Source organism: Lates calcarifer, linkage group LG21 (assembly GCF_001640805.2).
Source record: "Lates calcarifer isolate ASB-BC8 linkage group LG21, TLL_Latcal_v3, whole genome shotgun sequence".
NCBI lineage: Eukaryota > Metazoa > Chordata > Actinopteri > Centropomidae > Lates > Lates calcarifer.
Genome location: NC_066853.1, coordinates 11,768,725 through 11,779,810, shown reverse-complemented (window position 1 = coordinate 11,779,810; position 11,086 = coordinate 11,768,725).

The following is an 11,086-nucleotide window of genomic DNA, read 5'->3' as shown; positions in this document are numbered from 1 at the left end:
AAATTAAGGGCAAGCCTTGTAACGCGGAGAGACACCGAAATGTACAGTGGCACCCACTACACCAGAGGGAGAGGGGAGATTGGGGGAGGAGATGGAGATGGAGGAAGGAAAGAGAGAGCACGAGAAATGGAGGGGGTCTAAGAGATGAGAGAGGGGCCATTGAGGCTAAGAGAGAATTGAATGTAGAAGAATGAAGTAATATAGGCACACACACATACTGTGAGTGTGGACGCGCACACACACACACACACACACACACACACACACACACACACACACACACACACACTTGGGCTGGTTTCAGTGTGAAGAGGAGCATATATCACATCACCCCCCCCCAAACACCACCACCTACAGCCACCACCCCAAGCCAGCAGGTCTCTAACTCTCCCCTCTCTAATAGCTGTCAGATTACTATCAGCCAAACAAGACATCCAGCCTCCCCTCCTCCTCTTATCTCCCCCCAGCTGGGTCCACACCCACTTCAATGCCATCTCCCACATTACCCCCAGGTTGTCCTCTTCCTCCCCTGTTGCATTCCCCTCTCCCTTCCCATTCAGTAACGCCACATCCTGCGGTCCTTCACCCTGTGGTAGCTACTCATCACCTCCTCCTGCTGAGCTACACCTCCACTACATTCGCCTAGAGGAGATCTACCTCAGCTGTGAGAGGGCAAAAGTGGTTTTAAAGAGCTAAAAAGGGAACAGAGGGTAAGCGAGGAATGTGAACACAGAAATCGATGAGTAGAACTAATGTAATCATTCCATCTGATGTTCCCACATTGACTCTTTACAAAACAAGATGCAGCTTTTGGGTTCTCTCTTATGTTGTTTGATCTTGTTATTTGTGCATATGATTGCAAATAGATTTTTGAGCTGTTTGAAACTCCTCTCTTTTTTGCTAATTATGGAGCCATTTTAAAGGCTTTATAAGTTGTAATTGATGGCTTATTTCTGGCTAATACAGCATTTACTAGTGCTTTAAAGGTCAGTTATAAGTGATTAATAAGGACCACTTTTTGGTTGTCAAAAATGTCTAGATCTTTAACTGCAGACATGCTAGCTTATTAGAAATTGAGAGACCCACAAGTATTATCTGAAATAGACTTAAAAGTAAATAAGAAAGAGTCATGAGTTTTTATAATTGTGTATTGAGACTGATATGTCATTATTGGATGGATTGCCATGGAATTTGACGCAAACAGTCACGGTCCCCATTAGCCTAGATGACTTTGGTCATCCCCAGTTTCCACGAGCCAGTCAAAGCTTTCACTTTTTCAGTGAAATTGAGATCTACCAGATGTTTAACACAAAATTTTGCAGTTATTAATGGTCCCCAAATGCTGTTTCCTAATGGCCTTGGTGACCCTTTGACTTCTGTCATGCCACCATGAAGCTGATTGCTTTCATATCTCGACTGTTACTAGTTGGATTTGATACAGATATTCAATGTCTCCAGAGGATAAATTGTAATAACTTTGGTGATCCCTTTTCCATCATCAGGTCACAATGTTTTATTTGACCAATACTTTGGTTTATCATTAAATTCCAGCAAAAATACATAACAAACATAACATTCCCATCAGCCTCAGCTGTAATTTGCATTTGCTGACATTTAGCAAATGTAACTAAAATGGACAATGTGGTAGACATTGTTGCTATAACATGAACATGTTACTGTTGTCACTGTGAGCATGTAAGCAGCAGTCTTCCTGATGAACAAAAGAGCTTAAAAGACAAAGCAACTGTCATACAGGAAGAGAATAAACACCAGCCAAACAAAAGTTGGTCTTATTGTTGGCTCATAACTGATCTAGAAAGTACTGGTAGATGATTCATCAACTATTAATAAGCCGATCAGTTACAACCTATAAACCCTTTATAAAGGTTGCCTTACTGGAAAGTGGTACTGTTCTTTATGTAAACACAGAGTTCCGAGTTTGCCCTTTTGTTGGCCTTATACACTGCTACTGTCGTCTGGCCGGAAACCTCTCCGCCCTTACAGACAGCCAGTGGTCCACAGAGAGTCATCCAACTGTCAGTGCTCTGTACTGTTCCAGCCCAGTCGGCTGTGTGTGTGAGCTGTTGGAGTGTGTATGTGTATGTACGTGTGTGAGTATGTGTAGTCATGCACGTGCAATTGTCTTTTATCCCCCCTCATCATCACTAACAGGGTTTCCCAGGCTCTGGCCAAGAGAGTGTGGGTCACAGGGCAGGAATCAAACAGCAGAACAATGGAGAGCTTCCTCCACTTAACCTCCTAATGGGCTCTCAATGGCTCCCCTGGCTCCCTCCAAACTATCAGCCACTGGATTCACTTACCTCACTACACCAACCGGGGTGTGTGTGGGGGGTCTGGAGTGGTGTGGACGTGGCATACTGCAAAGAAAGCATGCTTCTGTGTGTGTGTGTGTGTGTGTGAATGAGTGAGTGTAGGTGTGAGACAGAAAGCCAGACCACAGACAGACAGACAGAAACACTGAGGAGGTCCAACTGTTTCTGATGAGCTATGTGTTTTCTGTGTAATGGCATGCAGCCGGTGGATGGGAGAGCTGGAAATCTCACATTCTCACAGCCACCTACTCGTCAAGCACACGTAGCCAGCGAAAACACAAGTTTTCAGGTGTGTGCTTGTACTGACGCGTGCCTCCGCTGACCGATATAGATGTCAGCATATGTGAGTGCGTAAGACTTAGCGTTGAGGTACTTGGCTCTGCTAGTTACACTTCAATAATTACTTTCAGCGTGCGCTCCATCCCTGAGCACCTCGCAGCCCCCAAATCTGCAAAGACAAGTGGCCTCATTTATTTCCACGGAGGAAATAATTTAGCAGTGTCGGGCGCTAACGAGCTAGAGCGGAGGGATTCCTAATTAGATTCACTTTGTTTGTGTCATTTTAATTACGTTGTGGTCCCCAGCAGTGGAGCCACCAGTGATCCTCCAGTCTCTCTTAGCTCTGCTGCCATGCACGCTGCTGCATCAGGTCCCAGCAGAGCTTCTTTACAAAAACCAACAAGCCGAACTCTCCTTCCTGTCAACCAAAGCTATGACAGGCCGGGGGTATATGTTAATTTGTTGATTCTGAGCATGTTTGGCTGCTGTGTCACTTTAATCTCCGCAACAGCACCACAAAGGTCACTGTCTTCTGATGCAAACAAATACACCCTCTCTAAACTTTTTTGGTGATGAATCATTATTTATTGCCGTAAATGAAAGGCATGGGGGACAGCTTTCCCTGCCTGTGTAGTCTTAAGCGGTGTGTTTATGTTCCGCTTTTGAAGGGAAAGCTTCACTAAACCAAACCACTTTGAGGTTCCTTTTGAAGTATTCCCCCAAGACACGGTTGCTAATCATTTGGTGTTTCATGATGAATTCAGCTCAGTTCATTAGACTGTTTTAACTGATGTTGCTGTCTTAGATCCTGTCTGCCTCAGCGCACACACTGAACCATTTAGATAATTGAGTGATTAATTGATACCTAATGATCAGCACAGACCTTATGTTCCACTTTCATTTCAAACTTGACAATTTATTATCAAGTTATTACCTGCAAGTTGCATGTGTTTGCAGCAGAAAGTGATGTGAAGTGTTTAAGTGAGTTTTCTGCAGCCATCAAATGCGTGAAACGAAGTGTTTTGCCTTATATCAGTATGTAAAGGCCTCAGATGCCTGGTGTGATGTGTGGTTTTGATTTATATCAGTATGTAAAGGCTTGGAAAAATACAATTCGAGAAAGAGGCATGAGGAGGAGAAAGAAAAGTTAAAGAGGGAGAGAGGAACCCTTGAGGTGTTGCGGTGTCCCATCACTGGTGTTGTTAGTGAGGGTTTCATCCCATCTGTCCCATGTCGTGTGATAGTGATCAGTCTCCGGGGACCCACCTCCACAGATGAGGTCAGGCTTACCTGTCAATCACAGTGGGCCTGGTCTGCTGGGGTCACCTCAAGCAGGGAATCCCAAACCCCCAGACCTCCAAGATTGGAAAGACTTTTAAAAAGAAGAGAACCCTAAATAAGAATTTGGCCAGAGCACTGTATTGTGTTAACCAACAAAGTTACAAATTATTCAGTGAAACTATTAATTTATCTTGCTTCAAGGATATTCCCCAGAGCGCTGTGATGGAATGACACGCCTGGTTTGTTGGCAGACAATATTTGATATCTGATCATCCAGTAAAAACAATATTAAAACAATGTAGTCTTGTGTGTCTGTGGAAATAGAAAAGGTTATCATTTCAAAGTGTGTACAGTATTTAGTAAAATGCTGCCCCATGTAAATTATTGAAAGATATGATGATTTAAAAAGCAAAGGTGTGTTTTAATGTAGTAGATATATCGAATACTGAGTGTGTTATTATGGAATTACCCCAAGTCTTTTCAATTAGCCATTATATGAGTGGTTATGTTGGTAAAAAGTTGGTTTTATACACCAGAATGTGTTACTTAGAGAGCTAGAGTAGAGGTGCTGGTAAGTGCATGTTGTTACCTTTGGACAAAGTCAGGTTAGGCTGTTACCCTGTTTCCACTGTTTGAGCTACGCTAACTGGCCTCTGACTGTAGCCATATATTTAACAGACAAATATGATTGTGTTACTCATCATCTCATCTACTGCAACTCTCTGCCAGAAAGCAAATTATTAATATAATATATTAATATTTTCCAAAATGTTGGACTATACCTTTTAATTTCTTTTGTCACGTAGCTGACAGTTTTTTGGACATGATCCCACTGCTGCATGTGTGTGTGCCTGGATGTCTGTGTGTGTCGACTAAAACTAACACAGCTCATGAGCTGTATAAACATCTGAGCTGATCCTGGATATCTTTTTTGCCCAGGAACAACATTTGAGTCTGTAGGACAATGCCTGCACAGAGGCTACACAGCTGTGTGTACACATGCACCAAGGTCCATTGCTACAGGGTCATCACCGCTTTACAGTAGCCAGAAACAGTGTAGAGGAAGGAACAGGAAGACAGTAGCTACACACCAGGGAAATGTTAATGTTCCTACTGATTTTTCAATTGACTTCTTTTTCTGATTTTGTTAACGTTCTGCACAAACTCGAAACATTCAGTGAATGACTGCAGTTGTCTTGTTCTTCTCTGAATGAGATACAAGCAGGTTGTTGTAATGTGTGTATGTCAGCACTGATTACCATGGCACATTAATGCAAAATCGCGAGTGCAAAGCAGCCCATGTCTGATTGTGAGTTCTGAGTCAAGACTAAAGATGCAAACTGTGGGTTAGATGTGCAAAGGCTGTATGTTTCTAATATGCTTGTGTGCTATGCAGCCAAATACACATACACATTCTGTTGTGATGGGCTGGCTGTTTTACAACCAGGGCCATTTGGATTTACCAGAGGGAATAGTCTTTCCATTGCTCTGAAGCTCATACTCTCTCTCTCGCTGAACAGATAATACTGTCTGTTAGAGCTGACCTAATGGAGATAACTGCAAGCCTGCCTTTATATGCTTTACCAGAAATACCTAATACACACCAAGACTTAGGTAAAAGTTTTTTATCCCAATAATGAAGCAAGAAGCGGCTTTGTTCAGTTTGATGATGAATTTTTCACGAGCCAAATTATTTCCTATGATCTGACAAAATGTTTTTAGTCTACAAATTCTCAAAAAAAAATATTGGCAAATACTCACTTATGTTCCAAAAAGCCAAGCTGACAACTTCAATTTGCTTTTGTCAATCAACAATCCAAAATCTAAAGGTGTTTCAAAACTGAGAAATCTTCACATTTGAGAGGTCAGAACCAGCATACAATCCACCTTGTGCTCAATAAATGAGGATCAATTGGTTATCAAACTAGTTGGCACTTAATTTCCTGTCAGTCAGCTAAAATTTGTCACCAAATTAGTCAATGAGATGACAAATCGATTAATCAATGAATTGACTAATCATTTAAGCAGAAGTAATAATCTGAATACTAAATTTAACAAGCAACTGGTACCAAAACATACAAGCTGTAATATTTTTATTCTAGCCACGGTACAGGCAGTTTTCAGCTCAGTTACTTCCCACTTCCTTATTTACATAATTGCTTTATTTTATATATTGTATGTGGAGCCTTTTTATTGTGTTCTTAAAGAATGCATGTAGTTAAATATATAGAGATGTGTAATTGAGCAACATATAGAGAACGTCAGGAGTTATTTCACTACCAGCTCTTAGTAACGTGCATCTGACTCATGTTTGAGAACACTATTGATTATCTTTTAAGAGCTGGTATAAGTGAAGGCTGGCTGAAGGCTTAATGATTCCTGTGAATAAATCACCCTGAAAAAAAGGACGCTGGATAAGATCTGATTCAGGACAGTTTTCTTGTGAATAGCTATTGGAAACTGTGAATAAAATACACCGGCAAATACAACAATAACAGCTTTTTAAATGATTCTAGGAACAAACAATATGACAACACTATTGTGAGAGTAGTGTTGCTCTATTTTAATCAAACCTTCACAGAGAAGAATAGGCATTGAAGGATCTAAATGTCTAAAAATCTGTCATTTTGACGACTGTGATATTTGTATAATTAAAAAGGAGAGGGTATCATCTACCCCCATATATGATGTGACTGCTGCATTGATGAAATTATCTATCTTGAAATAAATTAATATGTTTATCAGGTACAGAGGACATTTTAATAACTCACCTGTCAAAAGTACCCGATTATGTCTGGGAAACTGGCAGCTGATAATTACCCACAATTCATGCCAGAGGTTTGAATCTTTGCAAAAGAAAATTGATGAAACACAATCTAAATTGGGTACAGTAATCCATTCCAAGGTATGATGGGAAAAGGCCTATGTAAGGTGGATAAATGAAGAAGATTCTTGGGTTAGATTTACATAACCATAAGAGCTCTTACAAGCTCAGTTTCGTTCATTTAGCCGTCACTCTTAAGTTACACAGTTGCTCTCTTTATGTGATCCATTAGGAACTGTTTTTCTCCAGAGAGTGACCTCACTCTCTCACACACAGACGCACAGACACACACAAACACATGCATGCTGCAGTGGGACTGATAGGAGTCTGTCTCATGTTCAAACCACCTGAATGTGGATGTGGAAGTGCTGTCCGCCGTCCTCTCAGCCCACCCGCTAAGTGCAAGCCTCAGGTCTGTATATCTTACTGTCGTCTCACTATCAGGTTAACGCTACCTTGTCCTAATAGATCTCACTTAATGCATCCTGTGGTCATTTCTAGAGAAATAAATAGCAGCCCAAACCCACTGCTGCTGTCTCGCGTATTCAAACATGAGCATGCAGAGACCAGGCGTGTGGTGACTCAATGTGACATGACTCTTCCTGAATGCTGCTTTTTGATGGGTACAGTGAATGTGAACAATCGAGCTGTACATAAAATGACCACACAACTTAGGCTGTGCTATGTTTAAGGAATGAAATGTCACAAACTTTATAAGTGAAGAATTCAGTTCTTTGAGGAGTTTTGCTTCTGCGGCCTTACCATGTTTGATATGACCAATGGGTTATGGTAGCGAATATTTAGCTAATACTGCATTTACACACACAAAATTAAACTTTCAAACTTCCACACATTATGTCAAGATGGTGACCCTCATTTCTAGCCTTGTAGTCACAAATAAACTTTTCACTGGCTGCAACCTGTCACAGGTTGTCAGCAGACTCCTGTATGCTGTGTAGTTCAGTACACTTCAATGTTCACTCCCTTTCTCATCCATCTTTGGTTTTTCCTTTGTCTCTTTTTGGGGAATCAGTTAAATGACTTTTAAATGTCAGAACTGTCAAATAATTTCCATTCTGATAAGGAGTCAGTTCACCACAGCTGGCAGCTCCAACCTGTGTTCAGCCAGGTTTGGATGTGGGTAATTGAGGAGGGTGCTGCATGTTGACCACATGTTGGTAAAATGAAGCAATGCAATGTGAAGTTATCCTGTAATTGCCACTCATGGCTGTGTCTTGCAAAAGACTCTCAAAAATGTGAAGAGTATTACCATCATTTCATCATGAAGCAGCCACTTATCAGTGAAGTTTTGCTGTGGATGCTTGGATAGATATGTTCAGAGCTCTAGCATATGGTGGACAGCTGGACCTTTGGCTAGAGACAAGCCAGCAGAGGAGAGGCATGGCAGGCGGCAGAGTTTTTAATCTGTCTGTCTGTGTCTCCTCTCTGTCATTAACCTCACGCCCTGACAGCCTGCTCCCCGTGACACTGACCTGCTTCACCTAATGAGCTACCAATTACTACAAATTAGGCGAGAGAGAGGCCACTGCTATCATCCACTCCACACACTCTTCTCAACTCTTCCGTGGGATTTGGATGTAGCGGGATGCTCAGGTAGAATAAATAACAAGATGGGGGGTAAAAAATAGTGACAGTGACGTGCATTTTGGATTTCTGGAGGTGTGATGTTCAGAGAGGATGCTGTTAACATTGTGTATGTGTTGCTGTGCTGTGCACTTAGTGCTGTGCCTTGGTGCTTTAGCCTGGCACCTCTAGTGAGTTTCAAAGATCATTTGTATTTGCACCTGCTCCTGCTGTGCTGTGTGTGTATGTGTGTGAGTGCGTACGCCCACATAGTTGGTCTTTAACCTTGCACACCTGGCTACTGTGCGAGACCAGCTTCTCTCTGGCCCATCTCAATGTTTATTCATTTATTTATGGGAAGCCTGGAAATCATCGCCCTTGTCTTGGTCTCCTGTGGCAGAGAGGGAAGGCAGCCCAAATTTATGCATGGCAGCAGAAATTAATTAGGCATCAATTAACTCATGCTAATGTGTATGCATTGAAATTTTTTTTTAAGAGCCCGCCTGTTAACTAATTTGTAAAAACTGTTTCACAGTAACGTCAACAGTCAGGAACAGACAGTGTCTTGTAGGCTATTTTCTTATACACAGAGAAAAATATGAAATCAGAGTGGAATAGAGAAAAGCCTTGAGATGTTAATAAACAAAGCTGGAGGAGGAGGAGAATGTGGCCTGCAGAGGTCACAGCGCTGGAGCCTGTTTCTCCACTTCATTTAACTGTGTCCCTGGCCTGGAATGGCCTGCAAGCTACACACACACACACACACACACACACAAACACAAACACAAACATTCATAGAAAGAGTGAGAGAGTGAGATGGAGGGAGAGGAAAGGGAAGTGAGGCGTTTATTTGTTGCTTCGCTCTTAACAGGCTGCTAGTTCGGCAGGGAACCCCCAAAGGTGGAGTTCAGAGAGAGTGTGTGTGCATGTGTGTGTATGCGTGCAAGTGTGTTGTGTGTGTGTTTTCAGCCCTCTGTCTCTGTGCTCTCTTTTGCCAGGAGGTTTCCAACAACTCTTGTGTTAACAGTGGGCTAGCCGCTTCAGCAGTGAAGAACACTGGTTGTCTGGTTTATAGAGAAAACTCAGGGGGTCATGTAGCCTGCAAAATATACATTTATATGCAACATATATGCAGTATATAGAGAGATAAAGAAAGAGTTGAACATATTATATTCATATAGTTTTCTGAACATGCACAATTTTATCTTTCTGGCTCATTTCTTTGTAAATTGTAAAAGTATCCGGGCACCAACAGAACAGAACTGAAAAATAAAGACGAGCACAAGCCAGAGCAAAATGTTAGGTGAAATAAAATCCAACATCCAGCATCGAGTAACATGCCCCGTGTCATCTGACTGCTGATATATATGATGGTTATCTAGCTATCTTGCTGTGTTCTGTTAACCTCAGCCTGCTCACTCTGAGGACTCTTAGCAGCGCACAGACAGCTTGATCAATAGGTCAGCGTGCTGACAGCAGTCCTCGGGGTGCTGGTAGAGGAGGAGACTGGGTGGGTTGAGGAAGGGTAGGGTAGTTAAGGGTGATCATGTATCCCGCAGACACCAGAAGCACCTAAGCAAGGGTGAACAGAAGCCACAAAACATTCACTTAACAGATGACCCTAACCCCAACCACCTACTCTGAACTCCTAGTTGCTGCTTTCCTACCTTGATACCAAAACCTGAACCAAGAGGCTTACAAAAGGTCACCGGAAAACTCTGAGATTTTTTTTCCTGTTTTCTCACTTCATCAATCAATCAATAGGGTTGTTATGGGTATGTTCTAAAGAAAGACTATATACCATAGACCTATATTGTTTATCCTTGACCATCAGCAGTTTGCCTTTCACCCTCTGTGATCTGTCCATGTAATTACAAGACACAGACAGGCTACCTTGAATTATTCCTACTTGTGTGTTATTACATAGCCTAAGCATCCACCCTGTCCCCCTGCCCGTCTGCATGACAGACAAATAAAGTCTGTGTTAGGCACGCAGGAGATGCTGGGACAGATAACCCCGCATTTACATTCAAACAGAGCTTTTGACAAAGCCTTAGCCACAGGCTCCTTAATCAGCGGACTGGCTGCGCAGCCCCAGCCTGCCTTCTCCTCTCCTCTCCTTACAGCCATGATCTTGAGAAGGAGCTTTAAATTGGAAATTATTACACATTAAACCCTCTGCGCGCAGGCCTGGATCGAACTGGATCAATATCTTGCCCAGCACAATAAATCAGATGCTTTCTCTCCCCTTCTTTCTTTCTCCCTTCTGCTTTTTCAAGTGGCTATAGGCCACTGCTCAGCTGGAACATATTTAAATTTTCTTGTAACAAATTAATTCCAACATTTTCTCTTGATTGAATTAGGGCAAGTGCTGGTGCTGTCACAAGTGTTTGGGCTGCTCCTGGGGAGAGACAAATTGCCAGGCCTGGACACGGGTAACAAGCGGTGGTGTTGAGTCGCTGATAATCTCCCCACTAATTCTCCATTACAGCAAAATGAGGCCATAAATCTTCCTGACAGCTGATCGATGTAAACATTGTTTCCCCCATGATTGCCAGCTCTCCCAGCGGAGCTACTGTCCGCTCACAATCCACTGAAATTACTCCCGCACCATCCCTCCCTCCCTTTCTCTCCTCCCTGGAACTGGTGTGTGTACGCGTTGGACTGGCCTGGCGGGGAAACCAAAGTCACTGCTGTCCTGTCGAGGGAAGAGGTGGCCATCTAATTTTAGCTCAAAGCTCCCTAAACAAATGGAAAATATTAATCAAAATGTCTCCTGTTTAAC